Source organism: Kogia breviceps, chromosome 5 (genome assembly GCF_026419965.1).
Source record: "Kogia breviceps isolate mKogBre1 chromosome 5, mKogBre1 haplotype 1, whole genome shotgun sequence".
In the NCBI taxonomy this organism is placed as follows: Eukaryota; Metazoa; Chordata; class Mammalia; order Artiodactyla; family Physeteridae; genus Kogia; species Kogia breviceps.
The window spans coordinates 127,074,234-127,086,355 of record NC_081314.1 but is presented as its reverse complement, the minus strand read 5'-3'; the positions used below and the strand labels follow the sequence as shown (position 1 = coordinate 127,086,355).

Below are 12,122 nucleotides of genomic sequence, written 5' to 3'. Positions count from 1 at the left end.
TATTTATTTTCATTTTGGATGATCTGTCCATTGGTGAAAGTGGGGTGTTAAAGTCCCCTACTATGATTGTGTTACTGTGAATTTCCCCTTTTATGGCTGTTAGCATTTGCTGTATGTATTGAGGTGCTCCTATGTTGGGTGCATAAATATTTACCATTGTTATATCTTCTTCTTGGATTGAACCCTTGATCATTATGTAGTGTCCTTCTTTGTCTCTTGTAATAGTCTTTATTTTACAGTCTATTTTGTCTGATATGAGAATTGCTTATCCAGCTTTCTTTTGGTTTCCAATTGAATGGAATATCTTTTTCCATCCCCTCACTTTCAGTCTCTATGTGTCCCTAGATCTGAAGTCAGTCTCTCGTAGACAGCATATATGTGGGTCTTGTTTTTGTATCCATTCAGCCAGTCTATGTCTTTTGGTTGGAGTATTTAATCTATTTACATTTAAGGTAATTATTGATATGTATGCTCCTATTACCATTTTCTTATTTGTTTTAAGTTTGTTATTGTAGGTCTTTTCCTTCTCTTGTGTTTCCTGCCTAGAGGAGTTCCTTTAGCATTTGTTTTAAAGCTCGTTTGGTGGTGTTGAATTCTCTTAGCTTTTGCTTGTCTGTAAAGGTTTTAATTTCTCCATGAAATCTGAATGAGATCCTTGCTGGGTAGAGTAATCTTGGTTGTAGGTTTTTCCCTTTTATCATTTTTAATATGTCTTGCCACTCCCATCTGACTTGCAGAGTTTCTGTGGAAAGTTTAGTTATTAACCATTGGGGATTCCCTTGTATGTTATTTGTTGTTTTTCCCTTGCTGCTTTTAATAGTTTTTCTTTGTATATAATTTTTAATAATTTTATTAAAATGTGTCTTGGCATGTTTCTCCTTGGGTTTATCCTGTATGGGACTCTCTGTGCTTCCTGGACTTGATTGACTATTTCCTTTCCCATATTAGGAAATTTTTCAACTATAATCTCTTCAAATATTTTCTCAGTCTCTTTCTTTTTCTCTTCTTCTTCTAGGACCTCTATAATTCGGATGTTGGTGCATTTAATGTTGTCTCAGAAGTCTCTGAGACTGTCCTCAATTCTTTTCATTCTTTTTACTTTATTCTGCTCTGCAGTAGTTATTCCCACTATGTTATCTTCCGGGTCACTTATCCGTTCTTCTGCCTCAGTTATTCTGCTATTGATTCCTTCTAGAGAATTTTTAATTCCATTTATTGTGTTGTTCATCATTGTTTGTTTGCTCTTTAATTCTTCTTGGTCCTTGTTAAATGTTTCCTGTATTTCTCCATTCTATTTCCAATTTTGGATCATCTTTACTATCATCATTCTGAATTATTTTTCAGGTAGACTTCCTATTTCCTCTTCATTTATTTGGTCTGGTGGGGTTTTACCTCGCTCCTTCATCTGCTGCATATTTCTCTCTCTTCTAATTTTGCTTAACTTACTGTGTTTGGGGTCTCCTTTTCACAGGTTGCAAGTTCATAGTTCCCATTGTTTTTGGTGTCTGCCCCCAGTCAGTAAGGTTGGATAGGCTTCCTGGTGCAGGGGACTGGTGCCCCTGTTCTGATGGATGAGGCTGGATCTTGTCTTTTTGGTGGTGAGGACCATGTCCATTGGTGTGTTTGGGGGCATCTAGGTACTTATTATGATTTTAGGCAGCCTCTCTGCTAAAGGGTGTGGTTGTGTTCCTGCCTTGCTAGTTGATCAGCATGGGGTGTCCAGCACTGGAACTTGCTGGTCATTGAGTGGAGCTGGATCTTAGCATTGAGATGGAGGTCTCTGGGATAGTTCTTGCTGATTGATATCACGAGGGGCCAGGAAGTCTCTGATGGGCCAATGTCCTGAACTCGGCTCTCCCACCTCAGAGGCTTAAGCCTGACACCCAGCCAGAGCACCAAGACCCTGTCAGCCACACGGCTCAGAAGAAAAGGGAGAAAAGAAAAAAAAAAAAAAGAAAAAAGAAGAAAGAAAGAAAAATAAAATAAATAAAATATAGTTATTAAAGTAAAAAATAAAAATATTATTAAAATAAAAATATAGAAAAGTAATTTTTTTAAAAAAAGAAGAGAGCAACCAAACCAATAAACCAATCCACCAATGATAACAAGCACTAAAAACTATACTAAAAAATGGATAGACCGAACCCTAGGACAAATGGGAAAAGCAAAGCTATACAGACTAAATCACACAGACGCATATACATACATACTCACAAAAAGAGAAAAAGGAAAAAAAATATATATATTTTTTTAAAAAGGAAGAGAGCAACCAAATCAATAAACAAATCTACCAATGATAATAAGCTCTAAATACTAAACTAAGATAAACATAAAACTAGAAACAAATTAGATGCAGAAAGCAAACCCCAAGTCTACATTTGCTCCCAAAGTCCACTGCTTCAGTTTTGGGATGATTCGTTGTCTATTCAGGTATTCCACAGATGCAGGGTACATCAAGTTGATTGTGGAGATTTAATCCACTGCTCCTGAAGCTGCTGGGAGAAATTTCCCTTTCTCTTCTTTGTTTGCACAGCTCCTGGGGCTCAGCTTTGGACTTGGCCCCACCTCTGCATGTATGTTACCCTCTGGCATATGTTCTTCACCCAGACAGGAGGGGGTTAAAGGAGCGGCTGATTCAGAGCCTCTGCCTCACTCAGGCTGAGGGATGGAGGCGTACGGTAGTTATAACTGCAATGCGGGACAAGGCTGCTGCAGCAGAGGCCAGTGTGATGTTGCAACAGCTTGAGACATGCCATGTGTTCTTCCGAGGAAGTTGTCCCTGGATCACGGGACCCTGGCAATGGCACGCTGCACAGGCTCCCAGGAGGGGAGGTGTAGACAGTGACCTGTGCTTGCACACAGGCTTCTTAGTGGCTGCAGGAGCAGCCTTAGCATTTCATGCCCATCTCTGGTGTTTGCGCTAATAGCCACAGCTGACGCCTGTCTCTGAAGCTACTTTAGGCAGTGCTCTGAATCCCCTCTCCTCGCGCCCCCAAAGCAATAGTCTCTTGCCTCTTGGGAAGGTCCAGACTTTTTCTTGGACTCTCTCCTGGCGAGCTGTGGCTCACTAGCCCCCTTCAGGCTGTGTTCACAGCCAACCCCAGTCCTTTCCCTGGGATCTGACCTCTGAAGCCCGAGTCTCCAGCTCCCAGCCCCCGCCCAGTCCTGCAGGTGAGCAGATAAGCCTCTCTGGTTGGTGAGTGCTGGCTGGCACCGATTCTCTGTGCAGCAATCTCTCTGCTTTATCCTCTGCACCCCTGTTGCTGCACTCTCCTCTGTTGCTCCAAAGCTTCCCCACCCCCCGCCCAGCCTCCATCTCCACCAGTGAATGGGCTTCCTAGTGTGTGGGAACTTTTTCTCCTTCACAGCTCCCTCCCAGAGGTGCAGGTCCCATCCATATTCTTTTGTCTCTGTTTTTCCTTTTTTCTTTTGCCCTGCCCAGGTACATGGGGAGTTTCTTGCCTTTTTGTAAGTCTGAGGTCTTCTGCCAGCATTCAGTAGGTGTTCTGTAGGAGTTGTTCCACATGTAGATGTATTTTTGATGTATCTGTTGGGAGGAAGTTGATCTCCATGTCTTACTCCTCCACTATCTTGAAGGTCCTCCTCTCTAATCAATTCTTTAAGCATAAGGCAAATTCTTTCTCTCAATTTCTTTGAGAGAAAATAGGAGTTAGATTCAGATTTAATACAGTTAGGTAGTTCAGAAAGCATTATATTAACAGTCCTTTATAATAGACTTTTTTTGGGTAACATATAGAATTACTTGCTTTATTATAGGTGCTTACTAGATTTCGATTGTAAAGGAAAATTAAATTTGGTTAGTCTATAATTAAAATGAATATGCTCTTACCATGATGGCTATAATATAATGAATAAAAACAGCTTGGGGTAAAATATAATTATAGTATAATATAAAGTATGTGCCATATCTAAAGCTAGAGAACATACTCATATTCACTTTTGTTGGTTTGAAAAGTTGGGAGCTTCCTGGGTGAAAGGAGAGATAGTAGTCTGAAGAAAGTGGCAGACCACTCCAGATTGGTAAATGTCAGGTTTAATAAGCAAGGAAACTTACATATAAGGCTTGTCTTGGGTGACCTGCAAGATTAGTAGATCTTTGCACCAGCTCTCCAGAATATTAAAAGTTTATATAGAGGCCATATCTGAGTTCAGTCATGTATACAGTACAGATGGTCTCAGCAATATCTTGTTATCTCAAGGCTGCATCCTTGAAAATGGTTCCCCTGTGCGAAAGGTGGACAAATGTACATTCCAAGGATGGGGAGAGGTGAGTGCCCTCTGATTGCCTGAGTTCAGCTCCAGGGTCAGCCCAGCGGTATTGTTTTCTCGATAACCTCCTCCAACAACGTTCATTAACAACTTGGTAAATATCCAACAGATATTTACAGATCTGTTTTTATTCCCATGTCATAGATGAGAAACCTGAGGACAAAGAGCTCTAGCAGCCGGACAAGATCACAAAGTCATGAGCTGTGGTTTGGACCCAGATATCCTTGACCACAAAAACTGGTATGTCAATCAGTTTACATCTCCTTGACATATAATGCACTCACAAGCCACTTACTAAAGGCTCTTAAGAAAACAAGAAGTTTTTAAAAAGGAAAAGGGGGAGAACATTTTGAAGAACGTCCCCACAGATTACAATTTTGATATACTTAGTTGACTAAATGAAAAAACCATCGATTAAATTAACAAAAATTCTAGATGGATAACTTAATATTAAAAAGGTTCACAATGTTAGTCTGTTGATCTCTGATAGTTATCAAGTTTTGAAACATTAATTATGACACAGACAATATATATCTTTATGTAAAATTTGTAATTTTAGAAACTATTATTTTACTGGTTGGCAACAATTCGAAATAATGTACAAATAAATAATAATACCCAATGTGCTGTTAAATAAATATTAATGATGGTACATCTTTATATATAGAGAGATGACATTTAATACTTTTATTTTGTGCATGCTGGATTTATTTATTACTTCTAAGTATCTTAGCATGTATTTAATTGCCCCCAAGTCATAATGTTTATAATATTTTTAGTGTATGGCATAATGAATTGTACACATAATAAAAGGAAAATAACTGACTCCCTTGTTACCAAAAAAAAAGGCCTTCTTATGAACAACTTAAAAACACAAAAATGCTTAGAAGAGTTTCTTAAAATATTCTGGTGGAAGGAGGATGAAAGAAGCACTTATTTATACTCTGTGGGTCTGAGTGTTTGTAGGAAATTCTCTTCTTGCAACATTTTGAGTAATTTTCTGAAGTGTTCGTGAGCCAAATTACTGATCTTCATAAAGATGAGTAATTATCCAAACAGAATGCTTCCTTGTGAATACTGCAAACACAATTAAAGAGGCACTAACATAAATTATGTTACAGTGTACCACCATGTTCCTTTTCTTTTCAGTTGGTAAGGAAATTTTGAACACGGTCACAGAATGTATTACCGGTACTATTTTAGTTCTAACATCTTTAAAAAGCAGTTGCATTCAAGATAAATTTGGCCTGATAATAAAGTAGCAGAAGCTATGTTGCTACATAGTATCACCTTAAGGCTTCAGTCACGCTGAGATGACCGCTGCGTTTGGGAAAGCTGTCAGAGTTTGTCTTGGTTTGATTTACCTGTCTGATGTAGATCGCAATTATGCCCACGGGGTGGGAAATGTGACGCACTTTGTGTTCTGACGGCACCTGGTGCACTGTTGGATTTTCACTTAAGTGTTGAATAATAATCTACAGAAATCAATTTAATAATAGCAAAATAGGCCTTTATGCAGTGAGATTATTATTTTTTTTTATCTCGAGGAATTACTGGAAAAAATTCTAGCTTAGCAAATAATGGGCTATATACTTAGTGTCATTCTGTCCTACGGGAGAATGCCATGTGTCTCCAGAGTTCATTTTCTGCCTGTAATAGACAAGAACAAAGCAGTGAACTCTGAAATGAATGAAGTGCAAATAGAAGAGGGGAAAAAACATGGTTCACATGCCATTCTGTTTTGGTATGTTCTCTGAAAAGGCTGGAATGGATGTTCAGGAAGCAGATGCAGCCCTTTAGGCAATCTGTGTGCCATGAGCTGGCCTCATAGCTTGTAGCCAATGAGAGTCCATAAAGAGCCTGCCCCAGGATCATAAGACTCTATAGCTCCAGGGCCTTTCAGCAGAACTGATCCAAGCCCTTAAGCTTAAAACTGCAGTCCAGAGATATTAAGTGGCATGTTCAGAGTCATGAATATATTAAGTTGGGCCTTTTTCACTTGCTACCCTCTCCCAAACCTAACAAACAAACATATATTTCTGTCACCAGCATAAAAAGAAAGCTCTGTGCTTAAAATGATATTTTACACACCACTCTTTTATCTGTGTCCGTATTTATACTTAGTTAGATAGAGGATAGGTCAAAGAAATACTGTTACACCACTGTTAAGTGTGGAAATTAATGTAATGGTATTATTGGTCACTGGATCCCATTCCATTATTAGAAAATCTGGCATTTCGCTGTGACTTCCATGCGCTTGTTTTTTTTTTTCCCCTTTGCTATTTTGAACACTTGTTTGAAGCAGTTTCTATCCTGTGTTCTTCCCAGTGGGGTTTTGATTGCCCGTCCAAGGCTCAGAATTGATTTGGTTCTCCAGACCCATTACTCTGATATATGAAATATCAGAACGATAGTAGCATTGGATGCATTAACAATTGCATTTCAACATATCTATCTTTGGGTAATGGATTCAGAGCAGAGTACTTTGATCTATACTATAATAGTATGATGGCTAATGGGTCTTTTTTTTTTTTTTCAAGAAAACCATGATGTAAATGAAATAATATAATTTTAAAACCTTGATGGCCATACACATTGAAAGCCTTTCCTTGTGTGTTATTTGCTATGTATGATAAAGTCCTCTACAACTTGTGCTGATTGGTAAATTATAGGTAACACTTTAGAACAATCAATTGAACATGATGTTATAGTTTGGGATCACATACAGGTATGACATTTTAGGATTGCATGGAGAAGAGGGTTTATCTACTTGGAAATAAAAATGCATTGTGGAAAGGGCTTACCTGGTGGCGCAGTGGTTGAGAGTCCACCTGCCGATGCAGGGATCGTGGGTTCGTGCCCCGGTCCGGGAGGATCCCACATGCCGCGGAGTGGCTGGGCCCGTGAGCCATGGCCGCTAGGCCTGCGCGTCCGGAGCCTGTGCTCCGCAACAGGAGGGGCCACAGTGGTGAGAGGCCCGCGTACTGCAAAAGAAAAAAAAAAGGCATTGTGGTTTACCACTCATTTGCCTTATACAACTTGCTGGACCTTTTCTTATGCCATTTTGAAATAAACATAATTAGAATAATTAGTGATGCATATATTATTGCCTCTATACTGCATCCATATGGAGTTATGCATATGCCATCACTTTATTAATACCTTCAGGTTTATTAAACTTAAAAAAAATTATTTTACCTTTATTTTGCATTTTTTTCTTGAACTTAGAGAAAATGCATGACAGAGTTTATATAAATATTCTTACTTCTACCTTGAAATGTGTTTAAGTCTGATAAAAAGCAGTTCGTTTTTGGCTAAATAGAATTACAAAATACAAAAAATTAAACTAGAAATACAAGGCAATATTATAATGACAGGCAAAATTACTAAATATAATACAACTAAATATAGTGCATTTTAAATTTACAATTTGCTTTTTACAGAAAAGCAAAATAAGTGCCACATTTATGTCAACATCTAGATGGACTAGAACATGATAAGGACCTTTGCTTTCTGCCCAAATGGTGGTTTCTTGCTGATAGTCAGGGAAACCTATTTCTGTATTCCTGTTCCTGTCTCTCACACCTGGACATGGGAGAAGTATTGTTAAGTTGATATCTTTCACTATTGTCTCTCCTTTGATGATTCAGCATGGCAATCTGGAAGAAAAGTAGAAATTATTTGTGGTCCATGAAAGATGAATAAACTACTTTTCCTTCCCTGAGAACCCAATGCCCTATATAACTTCTCTAGTCTAAAAACATGCAAAAATTGAGTCCGGTACATAAAGTTGTTTACTGCAGTGCCAGACTTCAAATGAAGAAAAGAATGTGTGGGAATTAGAGATTTAAGTTTGCAGCTCTAACAAGAAGTTTCTTTTACCATAAAGTGGTAAAGCTTTTAGAGCTGGGCTTTTAAAAAGATTGCTTCACCAACTAGGCTTTCCAAAGCTCTTTTTTCAAATCTCTCAGTATAATCTCCCTGTCAACTGGAGTACCTCAGACTTCCTCCAGATGCTCAAAAGAGCTCCTCTTTGTTCAATATGTGCTGCTATTCCTAGAGAGACATGGTGGCTGAAGTCTTAGGAAGAGGAAGCACCAAAGTAGACATTCAACTCAAGTTTATTCTTCCCACTAGCATATCTGGAGATGATTTTCTCACTAGTTGACCTAAAAAGCAAACTTTTTTATTGAGAAAACTTGTATTTTTTCATAGATAATTACATATTCTTGAAGGAAGAAAAGACATATGTCTTGTTTTTGTTTGTTTGTTTTATTTTGTTTTGTTTCGTTTAAGCAGGGTGTCTTAAAGGCAACAAAGAACTACAGTAATGGCATTATGTTACTAAGGAACTTCAGATTTCTGTCTTGGCCAGGGATATTTTACAGGAGTTGACAAAAATTCATATTCTAATTTTTTTTGAACTTTTAAAAAATTTTAAATTTCACCTAACCTTGATTAGAAGACTTGTGAATTATTTCTATTATATGAAATAGTCTTTGCATATTTTAACCCTTTTAATATGGCAGTCAAGTAAGTTATCCAGCATCATGTGATATAATTACAAAATATTAGCAGAAGATATGTGCTTATCTATGGAGCACATGTCTTTATTAAGGTCCATGGGGTGAGTGTTTTGGGGTTCCCAGGCTAAGATGGATTGGTCAATTCAAACCAAACTGAATTTGGATCAGTTTGGATCCAAATTTTGTTGGATCATAACTGATCCAACATTAATATAACAAAGTCCAATAGATTTAAAAGTACTCGTTCACAACACAGAGTTTAATGAAATAATCAAGATCAGAACATAGAGTGTCTTGCATCTAATTACAAGCTGTCACCTCTTTGTTACCTTCCTTAAATCACATAACAGCCTTTTACAAAGTTTATAAAACTTGTAAAACTTGTGAAATTTTTTAGTTTTCTGAAATTTCTTAATACTTAAATGAAGAATTTTTTGGGGGGTGGGGCACAAATCTGGTTAAACATGATGTGGGTTTTTTGTACAAATAGTTTTGATTTAATATATTTGATACTGATACTAATAAGCTCACCTATTAAGTATAGATTTTAGCGCTAACTCTTTTAATGATAAACAACCAGTTTTTACAGAGCTTAGGGATTTGAATGGCAAGATTTCTAAGGACCATTCCAAAATTACATTTGTCTTATGGTCTCATTTCCAGCAAACAACAGTCTCTGGATATTAAATGTCTATCATAAGAATGCCCATTTCCTTGTTTCAAATTAATTTAAATGTTGTGGATACTTCTTATGGAAGGCTATATTAAAAAATACAAGTTATTCTTGCTATTTTTTGATAGTTTTTATTATAGAAGTTGATATTTTAAAACTTTGATTTTTTTTTTTTTTTTTTTTCTGTCCCTTTTAGCTACTGCAAAAGGGACTAGGCAGACACCAGAGGGAGCCCAAGTTACCTAACCCTTTTCTCAGGAGCTAAAGTACATCATTTGTTATCCTATTTAGAAGCAGTAGATTTAATATTCAGAGTCAACCAACACAACTAAGAGTAAAAGAAAACACAAATAGCTTAACTTATTGAGGTTTATATATAAAAAATAAACTGCAACATAACTATTCACCATTTAACACTAATAGTTGTGGGTTTTTTTAGTTACTTTTTTTCTAGAATGCAAAAAAAGCATGAGCAATTTTTAAACAACTTGGAATCTAGAGCAAGAGAATGAAACGTGAGGTCAGGGGTAATGTAGAATCCCTTAGGATTTGAAGTCCACTGTGGTTGAGATGCCTGGTCTATCTCGCAGTCCAGTTGTAAGACCATTCAGGTGTGTAGTATATACAGTGTAGCATTTTGCTTTATTATTTTGTAGGTGATGAAACTGCTCTCTAAGCTTCTTTCCCACTTCTGCCTCCTCACTCTTCAGACTTTATTTTTTCCCTAAAAAGAGTACATGTAAAAAAACCAATACCTAGCACCAAGGCAATTCACTTTTTATTGAGGCCTTCAGAGATAACAAAATAGAGATTGCAACATTTCACCATACTCATAATTTAGTGGTACAGAGGCTCTTTTAAACAAGCACACCAGGCAAAAGACAGGGAGAGCGTGTGTTTGGGTTGATGTTTGCTGGCTACGGTTCAGATATCTGGAGCTTCAGCCTCTGAACAACAAAAAGTATTTCTAAATTCCCTCTTATAGCTTCCCAAAACTGGTTATTGAGTTCATGTGTTTAAAATAATTCTAATGCCACATCATATGAAAATAATATTCTATTTGTCATGAATGTTCAATCCTCTCTGGTTTTGTTGTTTTTCTTATCTGTTTTGCTTTGCTTTGTTGGTATATTCTGTCAGAACAAATGGACAGTGTGTTTCATAGTGGTGGAGAAAAAAGAAAAGAAAAAAATTCCCTCTGGCTTATTTACAATTAGTCCAGATATGAGAGTCTCAGAATCTTTTTTGGAAAACATTATTCTAAATTCCTAAGTTTTAATTACTGTTGTTAAATCCTCATTTAAAAATTATTTTGCAAGTGATTTTTAAACTTAATAAATTATTTGAATAGACCTTTCAAAATCAGTATTATAATACTTATAATTCATATATCTGATTCTTTTCATTAATCCATTTTCCATTCTGGTCTTTCTGTCCCTGATAAAATTTATCTTAATCACAGAAAGCCTCCTTTTACTGCCACCATTTTCCCCTTGTAATGTGGTGAGTTTCTTTCTAACTTTTCATCCTTAGTATCACTAGTCTTCCCTTCCTTCTCCTAAAATAACCTTCTGTAAGAATAGGAATATGCATCAGCTGTTGCACTGAATAGCACATTAAATCTGTGTGTTTACAATCTAGGGAATATTTTCATTTCTCTAATGGCCACATTTTAAAACTGATTAGGGCATTATCAAATAGGAAGAGGAGATTTTTATAGGTGAAGGTGTTAACTTCTTGACTGTACATAACATTTTATTGTGGACAAATATTTGTCCATCTGGAAGGAGCAATACTGTATTAACAAAATTTGTACACTCACATCAATATGACTAGTATATAAAAATAATGTGTATGCTCCTCTCTGAATTAGTCATTTGGGAAATATTTACATGGGTATTTTCCAAAAAAATCAGCCTGGCCCTTTTTTTTTTTGGCTAACAAAATATGACAATATACACATATTTTGAAGTTTTATTAGACTCGTGACAAGTGGGATGGCATTTGTAAAAAAAAAAAGGGATTATCATATATCCTGGCACCTCTCACGCTTAGCCATGTGATCTCGATCCCATTTCTTAGATCCTCTTATTCTCAGTTTCCTTGTTTGTAAAGTTCTAAAAATGCTATCATCTCATTAAAATGCTGTGAGAATGTAATGGGTAATCCATATGAAATACGTAGTATACTATATTTATTAGTAGCCCCTGAATAAATATGAGATGCTTTTAAACCTTTTTCCAAATTAATACTGTAATTATATTGGAAGTAAGTTTTCACCTTCATAAGTTTTTCCTTTAGCATATGGTATTGAACTTTTACCAAGATAGATGATAGAAAGATAGATAATAGATTGATAGATAGTTACCAGGTAGATAGATAGAAGTATTATATTGAAATCAGCAATATACAAAAGAAGATATTACAATCAGTCAGAAATGTGTTTTACATGCCTCTTCCCCCCAAAAGATCTCTTGCATATTTTTGTTTTTCCCTGGTAGTCAGGGAATAGGGAACAGATGTCTTTGTAGGTTAGTAGAGATGTTAAATCCGTTTATACTCAGCGACATACATTTAGTGCTAACTTAAGTCCTGAGTTTCTATTTAGTGTCTGTAACTACAGTCCACTTATC

General features: G+C 36.6%; 1 long non-coding RNA gene across 1 annotated transcript in view; it reads left to right on the top strand.

Annotated features, from left to right (window-relative positions):
* Positions 1 to 12,122, top strand: part of LOC136794274 (uncharacterized) — a 69,607-nt gene that overhangs the window by 13,304 nt on the left and 44,181 nt on the right. Inside the window, exon 2 of the long non-coding RNA XR_010840821.1 lies at positions 4,435 to 4,530. This is a non-coding gene — a long non-coding RNA (uncharacterized lncRNA). The remainder of the gene's footprint in view (positions 1 to 4,434; positions 4,531 to 12,122) is intronic.